This window comes from Pseudoliparis swirei, chromosome 20 (assembly GCF_029220125.1).
Source record: "Pseudoliparis swirei isolate HS2019 ecotype Mariana Trench chromosome 20, NWPU_hadal_v1, whole genome shotgun sequence".
NCBI lineage: Eukaryota > Metazoa > Chordata > Actinopteri > Perciformes > Liparidae > Pseudoliparis > Pseudoliparis swirei.
In genome coordinates, this window is record NC_079407.1 from 21,798,425 (window position 1) to 21,812,602 (window position 14,178).

Below are 14,178 nucleotides of genomic sequence, written 5' to 3' on the forward strand. Positions count from 1 at the left end.
AATACACGGCGATCAAAACATAACCTTCCGCATTTTTAATGCAAAGGTAATTAGGACACTACGTTCTGCTAAAAAACATAATGTCTCTCCTCCTATAACATATTTCCCAATTATTCAGGTGCAGGCCTTATACTGGCCTCAGCTGAACACATCTGGTGGTTATGTCCTGTGCTTTTAAAAGCTACTAAAATAACCAATTTAAAGCAATCAATTCATGAGTTGCTTTTCCTGGGCCGACCATAACGAGGGGCGGCTACTTCAAAAACGCTTTTTGGGCAAAACAGCCGATGAGCCTGTGGAACGGGGGTGCGTGCAGAACGAGGAGATCAACCGGAATGAACAGAGAAAGAATAGATTCAGAAAGGCGCCGAGCTCTAGCTGTTGCTCTCCTGTTGGCTGTGGAGGAAGTGAAAAATAAGAAGTTTGGGGTTCATGACACAGAAAGAAAAAGTAAACAGTATTGGGGGTGCCACCATCTCTTCCGCAAATTGTGTCTGGATGATGAGAGCCTTCCGGCTTACTTTGGTTTGAGCAGGTGTCAGTTTGAACACATCCAAAGGCTGGGTTCAACCCTCGCTAAGCGGGAACCATCTGGCCCAACTGAAAGGCTGAGTTTCTTCTAATACATACAAATAGATCGTAAAGTATAGTGAAGAACTCGGTTTAAATATCATTTTGAATGTGCACTTTCTCCCTCTCACACAGACACACACATGATCCAACGGTGGAGGAAAAAGTTGTCAGTTCTTTGACGCAAGTAAAGGTAGCAATACCACAGGATACACATATTTAAACACTAGTGCCAGTGAGATGTTTGTGGCTGCAGGAGTCAAGACATTCAAAGCGGTTTTAAGAAATCTAATGTTCAAATTTATCTGCCGGGTTGATGACTCCGAAAATGAGATGTTTTTATCAAATATAAAATTCAGCACTACACGATACCAGTCCCAGCTGTGGAGACACTGTTACAGCTGTCTATTTATTAAGCAAGTGTAGTTCTCGGTTTGTTTTTACCTTCGCATTGAAAATGCGGAAGGTTATGTTTTGATCGCCGTGTATTTATTTATTTATTTGTATGCGTGTTACTCGCATAACACAAAAAGTATTAAACCGAATCGCATGAAATTTGGTGGGATGATTGGTTATTATCCGGGGACCATTTGATTAGATTTTGGGATCGATCGGGTCAAAGGTCAAGGTCAAGGTCTTGAAAAGGTCAAAATCTTCTTTTTACCATAGCACGGTCAATTTTTATCCAATTGGCATGCAACTAATGCCAACATGTTCATAATCCAATGCCCAATCTTATGATATGCGAAGGTATGCGCTCTACCGAGTGCCCGTTCTAGTTTACTTGTGATTTTGTATGCATTTTATTATATATTAATGTTTTGCACTATCTGGACCTTGAGTCTGTAATAAAAGTTTGATTGATTGACTAATATATTTAAATATTTCCTCCTGAGGTGTAGTGTAGTAGAAGTGTAGCATGCGATGGAAATACTCAAGTAAAGTAGAAGTATCTCTGACTAAGTAGAGTACTTAATTAGAGCATTTTAGTAAATGCACATTCAACCACTGCAATTGAACTGGGTACCTTGTGGTTGGGGGACGACCGCTCTCCCCATGAGCTACGGCCGACCCAACACTAACTCCAGATTGTTGTGAAAACTTATTAATCGAACAGAATATTCAGCTTCAAACCATATTTTTTGCGATAAAAAAGTTAAACAGTTTGGTCTCCTGCAAGCAAAAACAACCACGTTAACGTTCTAGCATCAAGCTCACAGCACGATGAGACTCAGCAGTCATGCAGTTACTGTCCCACAGACTACACACATTGCCTTGTGTTACTTTCCTGCAGGTTCTTTTATTTAATGCCATCAGTGATTATAAGACGTATAAAATATACCACTTTAAATCATGTTCTATATTTTTTATTTGCTCCCAAATCTTCTCACATCTCTCGGGTTGCAGCTGAAAAAATACGACTATTTTCCCAATGGGATGAATAAATTAGCTTCTATTCTGTAAGAATATATCTGAACAACAAATTTATGCAACGAGATTTGCAAATGTCTATAAGCGCTATATAAATTCAAAGTACTATTATCATTATTAATAAATATAATTATAGTCAGATGAACTCATTCTCTGGATGGCGCAGTTGTAGTATAAGTCAGTTATTTACACATTCAAACAATCTTTTTTCCAGTTGTTCTTCCTGTATTTGGCAATTTTACTGTGTTGCTTTTTGATTATGTGTCTAACTCCGTATTTGCCTCACGTTGTTTGCTTTTCGTTTAAAAAAGAAAAAAAGAAAGGTCACAGTTTTAAACCATTGCAAACAAGTGGTTAATAAACCGAACAAAACAAAAAATGTGTGGTGTAGGCCACAAAAATATTTTGTCTACAAACGGAAACCAGAACGCTGTCGGTACCAAAATCTTGTCGAATTGGCGAAAAATGTATCTGCATATTGAAACTAGAATGGGCACTCGGTAGAGCGCATACCTTCGCATATCACAAGATTGGGCATTGAATTATGAACATTTTGGCATTAGTTGCATGCCAATTGGACATGGTAAAAAAGTTTGACCTTTCCATGACCTTGACCTTGACCTTTGAAATCAAATGGTCCCCCACCAAATTTCAGTTTGACCTGTTCATGACCTTTGACCTTGACTGACCATCGAATTAACATAATGCTAATCATTTCCTGGTCATAGGCTGATCTTACAAAAAGTCCAAATTACTACATTTACTATGAGATTTTTCTTGTGCTCGAATTAAAAATAGTTCTATTACACTACCATAAGCTTTGTTACCATGTATTTATTTATTTATTTATTTGATGATTGTTTAGTCAAAACCATTTGATTAGGTCAAGGTCAATGTTGTTTTAATTATTATCAGGTTTCTTTATCTTGATTTGCTTTTGAATTACCATGACTTGAATTTGTTCGTTGTGATCTTTGTGGGGATGATTCAGATGGATCAGTAGTATCTTATTGATTTGTGTTCTGTATTTAGTTGGTTAAAAATGTGGTTATTTTCACTTGCTCGCTCCATCCAGAAGAGATACAATGGATACGTGGCCGGTTTAGCAATATTCCAACAATATTTGGTCAATAATGTCATACGCTGGATATTTAAAACAATAATTGTCAATGAGTGTGTTGACATGGATATGAATAGCCCGTTTAGGACGGGGTTTTTTCACATGTAAACACCATATCCCGTGTCCAGAAACCAGGATAAGCCCTGATCCCATGGAGAAACACAGTAATGCGAGTTGGTGAACTCCTAAAGAAGACCAGGATACTGTGTGATCGATACACCTTATCTCGGTTATTGCACCGAGTGATGTAACAGAAATACAAACAACGGCAGCATTCAAAAGCTTTCCAGTTGTTTGTCTTTGGAAAATGAAAGCGGCTGCATCTTTATCCACTGCTCTTCGCAGATGCTATTGACAATGGAGCTGTTCTGCTTTCAGAAATAGCTCATTTTGTATAAGTGTGTGTGGGAGAGAGAGAGAGAGAGAGAGAGAGAGAGAGAGATGCGCTCCGAGCAGACAGCTGTCAGCGATGTTAAAGATGTTACTATGACGATGAGCTCTTAGGGCGATTGGAGAGGAGAATAAATTGTCGAGTGGTAGGAAATGTGTGGCATGATGTTTGATATTTCTCGTCGCTCTTATCGATGGTTTGTTTTTGTCAACATCAAAGCACCTGTGTAAATATAATTCATGTATCACTAATTGGGTTACTGTTAATACATTTGTATGGGGATATGAATAACCCAATGTATCTGTAAACATGTCATATAAAACTGCAATGTTTCCCCTTTTTTCACCTATCAATAATTAATTTGTGAACTTATTATTATAAACTTGTATAGCGCACCACCTACTCCACTCATTCACCCATTCACACACATTACACTGATGGCCAGAGGTGCTACGTTCCCATCAGGACCAGGCCGCCTGATGTCTCTCGTCACCGTGGGCTCTTTCCAGGCGTGGCTGGGACAGTTCTGAGTCAGGACAGATGATCTCCTGGGAAACCTTTTCATCATACATGGGTTTTTCCAGATGAATTTCATCTGTCGCTCAGCACTTTAAATGTCTGCCATCCAATGCATCTCGCTCCCATGGCGAGGAGAACACACACCTTCATCTCGACACAGGGGAGACCGGGGGGGAAATACACAACAGTCTTTTACAGACTTCATGTGAGCCGCGATCATTTCCGCGTTCTCCCCTCCCTTTCCATTTGATTCATTCCATGTCATTCTGTTCCTGTCGAGTCTGGTGGCTCTGAGGTCGGAGACGCAGCTGATTGCTCGCCCCTCCAACGCAGTTCACCGAGGAGTGGTGACGCCACTGTGTGCTAATTGGTTGGAAGGACATGACTCTGAGACTGGGTTATTTTCTACAGCTGCCTCTTCCGTTTATGGGCGAGAAGGAGTTGAATCTTTCCTCCCAGAAGAAGACGCCGTGTCTGTTCTCCTCAGCCACGACGGACAGAAAGGGTTTTACGATGCACACTTCCCCCCGAGGAGACGAAAACACAGGATATTCTTGCAACTTTCAGGAGATACCCTCTCAGTAAAAATATTCAGTTCCATTGACAGACCAATCTCTGGCCATGCGGATGATTTCTTGCAGGGGCTTTTGAAGGCAAAGCCTGGGGATGCAGCCCCCCCCCCCCCCCCCCCCCTCCAGGCAATGCAAACTGCCATTAATGCTCAAGGCCTCGATCAATGCTCTCTTTGAGCCTCTGGAGCGCTCCTCTATCGAGGCGTTGTCATCATGAACATCTTTGCCTCTTCCCCCTGAGTATGTGAGCTTTCTGCCCTGTTAGTGCACCCCAGTTGCTCATTGCTTTGTGGTGACTGTAGCGGGGCAGCACTCGGACCAAATCCCCATGGCGCTAAAACCGGATGGAATTCTTTCAAGATGATGGTTATACAGCTGGATGATTTTTTGTTTTTTCAGTCCAATGTACGGGACAATAATGCAAAGGTGTATCTGCTTTGCCCAGTTTGTGCATTGGCATGTTATGTTGAAGGCAAGGCCCCCGTCAGAAACACTGAACAGCTGTTTGTGCTTTGGTGATGGGAAAGCCAGTCGAGCCCTATCCAAGGAACGTCAGGACACCTTATCAAAGGATTGCTATCCTTAGAAAATGTTTCAATCGTCATCCCATTTCATTCTAGATGATAAGTATTAATGTAATATATATACAATACAATATATATATATCTGTCTATATCTGCTAACTTGATTTGTGGTTTTGTTTACTTTATTGATTGCATTTTCCTTTTGTGTGTTTTCTTTTAGGGATTGTCTGTTGCTATTTCTTTAACTAATATAGGTTAATTTAACTATTTTATTTTGCATATACTGTATCTTCTTTTACTTTTTGTCCCGCTAAATAGCTGTGAATTGAAATTGAAGTCAGGATTGTTTTGTTTGTTGATGACATGGCGCCAGTTGAGGCCGTTGTCCTAATGTTTTTTTAATAAAAAAAAAAAATTTGGATTGGATTCAATCTATCTATTGTCATTGCACAGAGTACAGGTACACATGCAACGAAATGTGTTCTCTGCATTTAACCCATCCTTAGTTATTAAGGAGCAGTGGGCTGCAGTGATGCGCCCAGGAAGCAACTGGGGGTTCAGTGCCTTGCTCAAGGACACTTCGGGTTTGCAGGACGACCCCCTTAACCCACTGAGCTACAGCCGCCCGTGTTGTGTCACTTCCTGCTGGCTTATCCGTGATGGTGTATTTTTGTTTGTTTCCGGTGGTCGTTAATAATTCAATTATGAAATCCGAGCATGACACTTCACCCTAAATTGCTCCCGAAGCTGAGCCTACGATGTGGGAACGTGAGTTACTCCTGATGGGCAGGTGGAACTCCTTGCTCCTCCCATCGGTGTCTGAATGGGTGTGATTAGGTGAAGGATGACAAGTAGTGTGAAAGCGGTTACTAGGCCCAATATAAATGCCATTCACCATATGTAAAACATTTCTTCTGCCCCTTTGGATATCCATGACCATGAGTGTAAGGTCAGTACACGCCTCTGTAGAATGTTAATATCCACAATAGTGTTATCCAGTTGTCTGCAGGCATTTATATATGTATACAGTAATTGAGTATAGGCATACTGCACAACATCAAAAGATTACTGATGAAAATGTCTTTGCAGCATCAAAATCACAACTTCCTCAGCTCAAACGTAGGTGTGGCTATCAGTTACTGCAACTTCAGCCCAAGACGGGATTAGTGGTGGCCCTGTCAGACTTAATGTGCATGTCTGGACGACATATTGGACTTTCTGAAGCCAACTCTCCCACTCAGAAAGTCAACTTGGAGGCCAAATCTCTGACATGGCACAATCAAGAGGTCCTTATTGAAGTAGTCTATCGTCTTGATTGAGCTCAAGTTTCGCCAATGAGGCACCAGCCGGGGCCGGAGGTCCCTAGGGAATTAGCAGAGTGGAAAGGAAATACAATAAAATGTCAGGGCCAATTAAACTATAAATACATTAGGTCGAGCTCACCCGTTGCTTGCCTTTTTGCAGCAAAAGGATTCTGGGAAAGTTGCTGCCACCCATTTTGCATCATGTGAAAAATGCTGTAAGCGTTTGCTGCCGGTTTCAACATACTGGACATCAATTCTGGTGCAGCAGACTCCACCCGGGCCATTATGGCCTCTCTGTGAAAGACCCAAGACATGGACAAAATGAGTCATGTTTCATGGAGTGCAGAATTGGCATGATTCACCAACATACTTAATGTCTCCTGTCAGCCATTGGTCATTAATGTAACATTTCAAAATCTTTACACGTTAGTCATTATACAGGCACATCATAAGTGATAGACAAAGAACTAATCGTAAATATGGTTTCCTGGCTTCCATAACAGCGGATCGATTATTTGCTGTGTATGCTGGCTGAGGGAGAAACAATATTTATGATTGATGACTTTGCTGGTGGTCTGCTATTCCCAGTGTCAGGATATGGGAGTAAATTACCTGATATTACGAATAGTTCCACAATAGATCTATTTTTGGTCGGAATGCAAAATTCTTAATCTACAGCTATTTGTATCTACCATGAAATGTTGAACGCCCTTGTCGAACCCTGATTTACTGATGTGAAACGAAAATGTCTCATTTACATCAGCCTTGATAGACCCAGACCTTTTGGGTAGTTCTGTGTTCACTGTCTGTTTCTGTTGTCTGTCACTCACCTTGTCTCTCGTTTCAGACTCCTCCCCCCTCGTGTGATTGCTAGCCCCGCCCTCATTGCTTCCACCTGTGCCTCGTTCCCCGTGTATTTAGTCCATGTCAACCCCTTTTTCTGTGTCAGTTTGTCTCTAAATGTTTGCCAGAAGTAAAGACCTTTGTTTAAAATCCGACTCCCGCGTCTTGAAATCTGCTTTTGAGTCTTACTCCCCGTGGCTCCCAGCCATTCTATGATGAGCCTTGTTTTTGTCTGATTACAAATACAGATGTTTCATGTCTCTACCACTGCCAGCCGATCGTCATGTAACCAGAAGCCTCTGCTCTTTGATTTAGAGCTAATCCCTCTATCCCTGTCTCTTTGTCTGCTTACTTATTTATGTCTGTCTTGTAATTTTCGCCCTCTGTAAAAAACCCAACTGAAAATTGTGTGAACAATGAATAAAGAACTGCAGTGACACTATGCTATTTCTAATACATTTTAGTGGACGTGCAGATTTAGAAATGTTATCATGTTGGGTGGAAACAAAAGGGGAATTGCAACATCCAAAAAAGCAGGGCGCTGAGCAGGAACATCTAAAACGTTGGCAAGCATTCAAGTCGGAGGCCTGGGCTCTCTGCCGGAAAACTGGGGGTTGCACCCTTTGGGGTAGGAGTGAGTCACTGAGGCAAGGGAGTTCAAGTATTTGGGGCCCTGTTTACAAGTGAGGGTAAATTGGAGTGTGAGATGGACACGCAGTTCGGTGCAGCGTCAGCAGTGATGCAGGCATTGTACTGGGCGGTTGTAGAGAAGAGGAAGCTGAGCCAGAAGGCAACGCTCTCTACACCAGTCCATCTGTGTTCCCCCTTTTACGGTCATGAGCTTTGGATCGAGACCAAAAGAATGAGATAGTGCTGAGGAGAGCTGTGAGAGTGAATTTAAATTGTAGTCATGTGATAACTCTCTTTGGGTTTGCCAGTAAGAGCAACTCCTTTCACATTGGACTTGGTCCGTTGATGTATTTCTCTAAATTATATGAATGTACCTCTTGCAATTCAACCCTCGTCTTCAAAAACTTACATGGTTTTTCTATTCATGCATGTGATCTGACATAAGCAGGAAATATTGGCTCAGCAGTAATGGCCATCGCTTGGAAAATGAACATGCATCATCATGATATCATTCGCTGGCACTGACCAGCCAACTCAGTTCTACTGTTACTTAAACAGCTAAATCACATTAATGTTCTGCTTCCTGGAGTCCTCACTGCTCAGCCAAAAGAACTTCAGGCCAAACTGTTTCTTCAACAACAATTTCTTTAAACTAAATGACAAAACATATGATAGCTCTTAAAACAACGAAGGATATTGCATAAAACCTCCTGTCCCAAGTGGAAATATATATCAACAGAACATATCAAAAACCAGAGACTCTGAGGATGGGAACAGGGTGAAAAGTGATAGTAGGAAACTATCCAGAAGCTAATGTTGGAATTGGTGGTCCACACATTTTATGTTGAAACAATCAAAGATTGGCCCACAAAGATCCCCAAAATAATGCAAACAAAGGAATACGCCGACTGGATTGAAGGTTACATCCACAATGTTGTAGGAATACATCAACACCTGGCTAGTTAACACAACTGTTTGACATTGGCTAAGTTAAGTTGACAAGTCGCTAACTTACGAACTTAAAGTTGTGATACGGAGTCAATACTTTGTCTTGCAGTGTCAATTTGACTATTTTCTCAGAGAAGTCATGACCAGCCAGTATTAGTTTGATATTAGTATAATGACTGCTGGCTAACGTTAGCTAGCAGTTGCTAATTCTAACATTAGCTATGTCCTTTGATGAGTGGGATATATAAGTAATATGACAGCTGAGCAAAGTGCGTCAATGCTTTCACGGCTTGCCACTGGGCCTCTCACGTTATTATGAATCCACTGCTGAGCCGGCCCTGGGCAGCCTTCAAGCACGAGGATTGACCACTGCCGGTGCCAGAAATGAGAGGGTTAGGGAACTTTGGCTAACGTAGCAAAGATATGTTTGTGTTAGTTTCCCAACGATGGTCTGTCCTTCAAACATTTGTGGATGTAACCTTCTACCTGCAGTCGCTTCTTTGCTTGGTTCCCACCCTGGGCGCGATTATGTGATGGGTTGAAAATGGAGTGTACATCTGATTGGAGTGTACATCTGATAGAGCTAATTCCCTGTTTAAAAATGTGCATTTGTTAAACAAGTAATGACAGAAGACTCCCAGAAAACACAAACTCAAAAGGTTTTCAGCAGGTTCAACAATATGCATGTAAATGTACCGATTGTACCATGTATTCTTTTCTTTATTTAAAATAAGAACTATTGTTTTATTTTAGTTTATTTTATATAGCCCAATATCAAAAATTAGAAATTTGCCTCAGAGGGCTTTACAGTCCGTACACATACGACATCCCTGACCTTTGACCTCACATCGGATCAGGAAAAACTCCCAAGAAATAGAAACAACCCTTTCACGGGGAAAATAAAGGGAAGAACCCTTCAGGAGAGCAACAGAGGAGGATCCCTCTCCAGGATGGACAGAAGCAATATATGTCATGTGACCAGAAGGAATCATTACAGAGATACATAAACACATTTAAGAGTGTATAGTTTGTAGTAGGCATGGACCACGATCCAGACCTCCACAATCAATGTGAGCGAGAGAGACTTATCTCACCTGATATACGCCAGGTGTGTCTCCTTGTCTCCTTTCAAAAAAAAGAAGAAATGAATCTCACTCAGTTGTCCCTCTTGGCTTCCTTACAGTTATCATACCTATCTTGATTGGATCATAACATATCAGGTGTAGAAGTTATCTGCAGATGTTCTTTTTCCAAATAAAAATATTCACTTTTCGTTGATGGTCGTCACGCCACAGGCAAAAATGTGTCCACACATTATTAAGGTTCCAGATCGAGTCTTGAAAAAAATTAAACGCGATGTGCCAATAATGCTTTTGGAAGGCATATACTTGATTTAGAAGGGGAATTAATTAGTGACGGTATTTATTGTTAGTGTTGCACAGTAGAAAATGGACCGTAAAAGTTCTAGTGAAGTATTTTCACAGTTTTAATCAGCTGTGTGGCCGATGTCGGATCGGTAAACGAGCCAGGATGCGCCTTCAAAAACTTCAAAATAGGGTAGAACAGGGAGATGTATAGTTACCAAACCTACTTCTGTATCCTTATGGCGAAAATGCCGACAGCGCTAACAGTGTTCACGTGAGGGGGAACCGGAGGGTGGGTGCTAAACTTCCCCGATGACTCCTTTTAAAGAAGTCTGCAAAGATCCTTGACTTTGATCCCTTCCTTGATTCAGAAATTACATATACAGAATATATGATAGGAAATTCGCAAAATTTAAAGTTTGACGCTCTCGAGATTGGAACGGTTGAAGCTTTAAAGTGATGCTGGAGCTGAAATCGCCCTGATGAGCGTACATTAAGCCACGTTCTATGGTACTGACTCAAATACTGTCAGATCATGATGATATCAAGGAATTATTGACCGGGAAGTCCCCTGTTACCTTCTCCTATTTCTGTTAGGGGATCCGTTGACCCTGAAAGACACAATTCCATCTGTCTATGATGTTGGGCAGGTAGTCCAGCAGTTGAAATCAGCTCATGCCCCATCAATCTGGCGGGCAATATCTGCTTCATACGGTGGAATAATATGAACGCATATCCTTCTATCTGCCAGGCTTGATAGAAAGTACAAATATTATTTTAAAAGGGAAAGATTTCTTCACTGCATTTCTGGCCTTCAAAGACAAATCTATGGCTTAGCTTAAGTGGTATGGTCGTTAGCATGTCGCCTCACAGAAAGGGCCGGGGGTTTGAATCCGCTGACCGCTTCCATATTCAAACACACATCCATGACAATATTTACTTGTATTTAGTCATATTTCTTTCCTAATCTAGAAGATGGAAAGTCCTTTATGCCTTGTTTTATGTTTGTGTATATTCCTTTGTCTTTCAAACATTTCTGAATATATCTATCATAAAAAAAAGAAACAGGCATTACATGGTTTTTTTCTTCTTCTTCATTTTCACGTTTCATATCAACCATATTGCCTTGACATTGGATTCTGTCAATCCCTGGATCATTCCTAAATGTTTTGTTCTTTTAATATACATGTATGGAAACCACAATGCATTTCAATTTCGGTTAAAGGCTACTCCACCAATGTATTAGATGAGTTGTATGAAGCTCTAGTGTGAGTTCAGTCAGGAAGATTAATTGCTTGCTTCGGCTTGTAGTTTCTTTCTCATAAATCTGCCACCCCCTCCTACACGTGCTGACACATTATTTCCTCACTGTCATTATTTGGGGCTGTCGACCATGGTATGAGCTGTTCTATACAATAGCACAGTGACACATCTATGTTGTTTGTCTATTATATTGCTGCTGTCTCTTTTTAAATATGATGCATTTTTTTCTTTAGTACGTTCATGTTGCTGGACTACACAGGGGGGATGTATCTTGAGGCTGCTCAGGGTTAAGGTCATCGCCCTGGGTCTAAAAGCACGAAAGACCCTGTCAAGACTTTATTATCACACATCATCTGTTTATGATAAACAATTATCTTCTCTATGTTTTCATTATATTTGTCTCTCCTGATTGAGATAAACCTCTCTGGCTCGGATGCATTGATTTTGAGATATCTATTTTTTTTTTTAAACTGTTGATTGTGAATCTGGAAATGTTATAGGCGTGCTATGCTAAATCAGAGGATTGTTCATGGATTAGATGGTAGGATCCTTGTTTTAGTTCATTTGAGATCATTTTAGGTCCGAGACGCACCACAGAACCTAAACCTACTTTGCTTTGCTACGTACCACACTGCTTCTGGAGGATGGTCGCCTGCTATAGTGTTGCATAATCATCCAACATGAAGACAGTTTTTTCATATCTTGTTACTAAATGTCACATTCAGTATTCAGTCCATTGCTGTGTCCACTTCTCAGTGAAAGTCTGCAGTCGAGGTCGATTTCACTTCATACCCGACCATAACACCAAAAGAACTGTAAACTGCAGAAAGTAGCACAACGACATGATCTACATCTGCAAAGGGTCGGATCAATCGTAATGTGTCAACAGTTAAAAGCTTTATGGAAGGGCACCGAGGCTTGATGCCCAAGATACAGTCAGAAAAGCTTCTGTTGTGGGATGTGGGGTTAATGTGTGACAGACACATGAGAAGAAATAGCACTCTGATCACGGTCATTGCCAGTGAGAGGAGTATCACTACCATAGGCTGACAGGCTAATGACAAGGAGCATTAGGGGGCTCTTTACACTGCTGGTCAGCACTGGAGGGAGGAGAAACATCACTTTTCAATGCTACTATAGAACATTAGTATTGTCAGACCCCTGACAACTGTATGGGAAACACATTTAGGAATTACATTGACGGAACATGAATGGGTCAACATACAACATGCAGTGCAAGGTATGTGATAGTCGCACAATTTAAGATTATAGACAGAACATATTGGACTATATTCTAAATGTTTAAGCTCAAAAGAGCCCACGAAGAGCCCTGATGAGGATACGTTCACCCACCTCCGATGGCATTGCCACAAAGTACGGGACTTTTGGACGTCAGTTCATGATTGGCCAATAAGGTCCAACGTTTAAAATTTCTCTCTATGATATTCAGAGCATTAATATTGCAGCAACTATTTACAATGTCAAAATGAAGTGGAATTCTGCTTCTGTGTCGAGCAATCTGAGCTCCTCTGTGCTTTGTTTACACAGCTGCATGCTTATCAGTGCATGTGCACTTTTTTTGTGGTTTTAAAGTGAGAATAAGACAATAAGACAAAATAAGACATTATAGTAATTCGAAGTTGTTCGAAACTGCAGGTCAAAGTTGTCTTTTATCTGATTAAATATTAAATCTACTTGATGGATTAGTGCAAACGTTTGGACACACATTTATGTTTCACAGATGTAGGCTCACGATAAGGACGATCGGTGACATTTCCTGTAACACCACCAAGAGCTTGAGGTTTGTGGTTTGAGGAACATTTGTCAACGTCTATATTGTTTGGATTTCTATGAAAACTGCTACAGTCATGGGAATTCATTCAGAATTAATTGTGATCCATAAATATTTGTATCCAGGGTAACATTCTAATCTGTTCAATCCATTAGTTTATGACATAATACCTGCACAACTAATGACATCAGCCTCAGCTGTACTTTGTGTGGTGCTAATTAGCAAATGCTTGCAAGTTTAAACAAACATCATACCTGCTCAACATCAACGCCTTAGCATTGTTATTGTGAGCATGTTAGCATGCTAATGTTAGCGTTTAGACCTTTTTGAAACCGAGAGCTACTTCAAGGGTACAAAATAATACGAAGGGCTACTTGTTTGATATAAACTTCCTGAATAAAACATTTGCATAAATCACCTTTTAATAATGAGACTCCACAGGCCATCGACGTGGTTTGATGAAACCTGAACCTTTTATAACTACGGTCTTTTAATTGTTCTGACATTCTGATTTAGAACATAGATTGTGTCAAAGACACGTACAGTAGCCTACTACTAAAGATTTTAAGAACAATCGGTTCTCCACACTGTCAGTGTTCAGGCCCTAATACTAATAAGCAGAGTTGTTATGTTTGCGTGCGTTGCAAAACATGTTTTTAAGCCCTGGATATCCATTGTTAGAGGCAGAAGTTTAGGGTCATAGTGATATTTTATGCTCATTTGGACTCTATCACTGAGATAAAGATGAACTAAATCAATGTCAAATATACCAATCAATGTAAACAAATATTACACTCTAAACGACTGACATTCTGTATCTATCTGGACTTACTCCGTGCTTCATTTACTTTGAGCTAAACTCATTGGCTGTAATCCTGACTCTTTAAAAGAGACGTTACCTGCACAG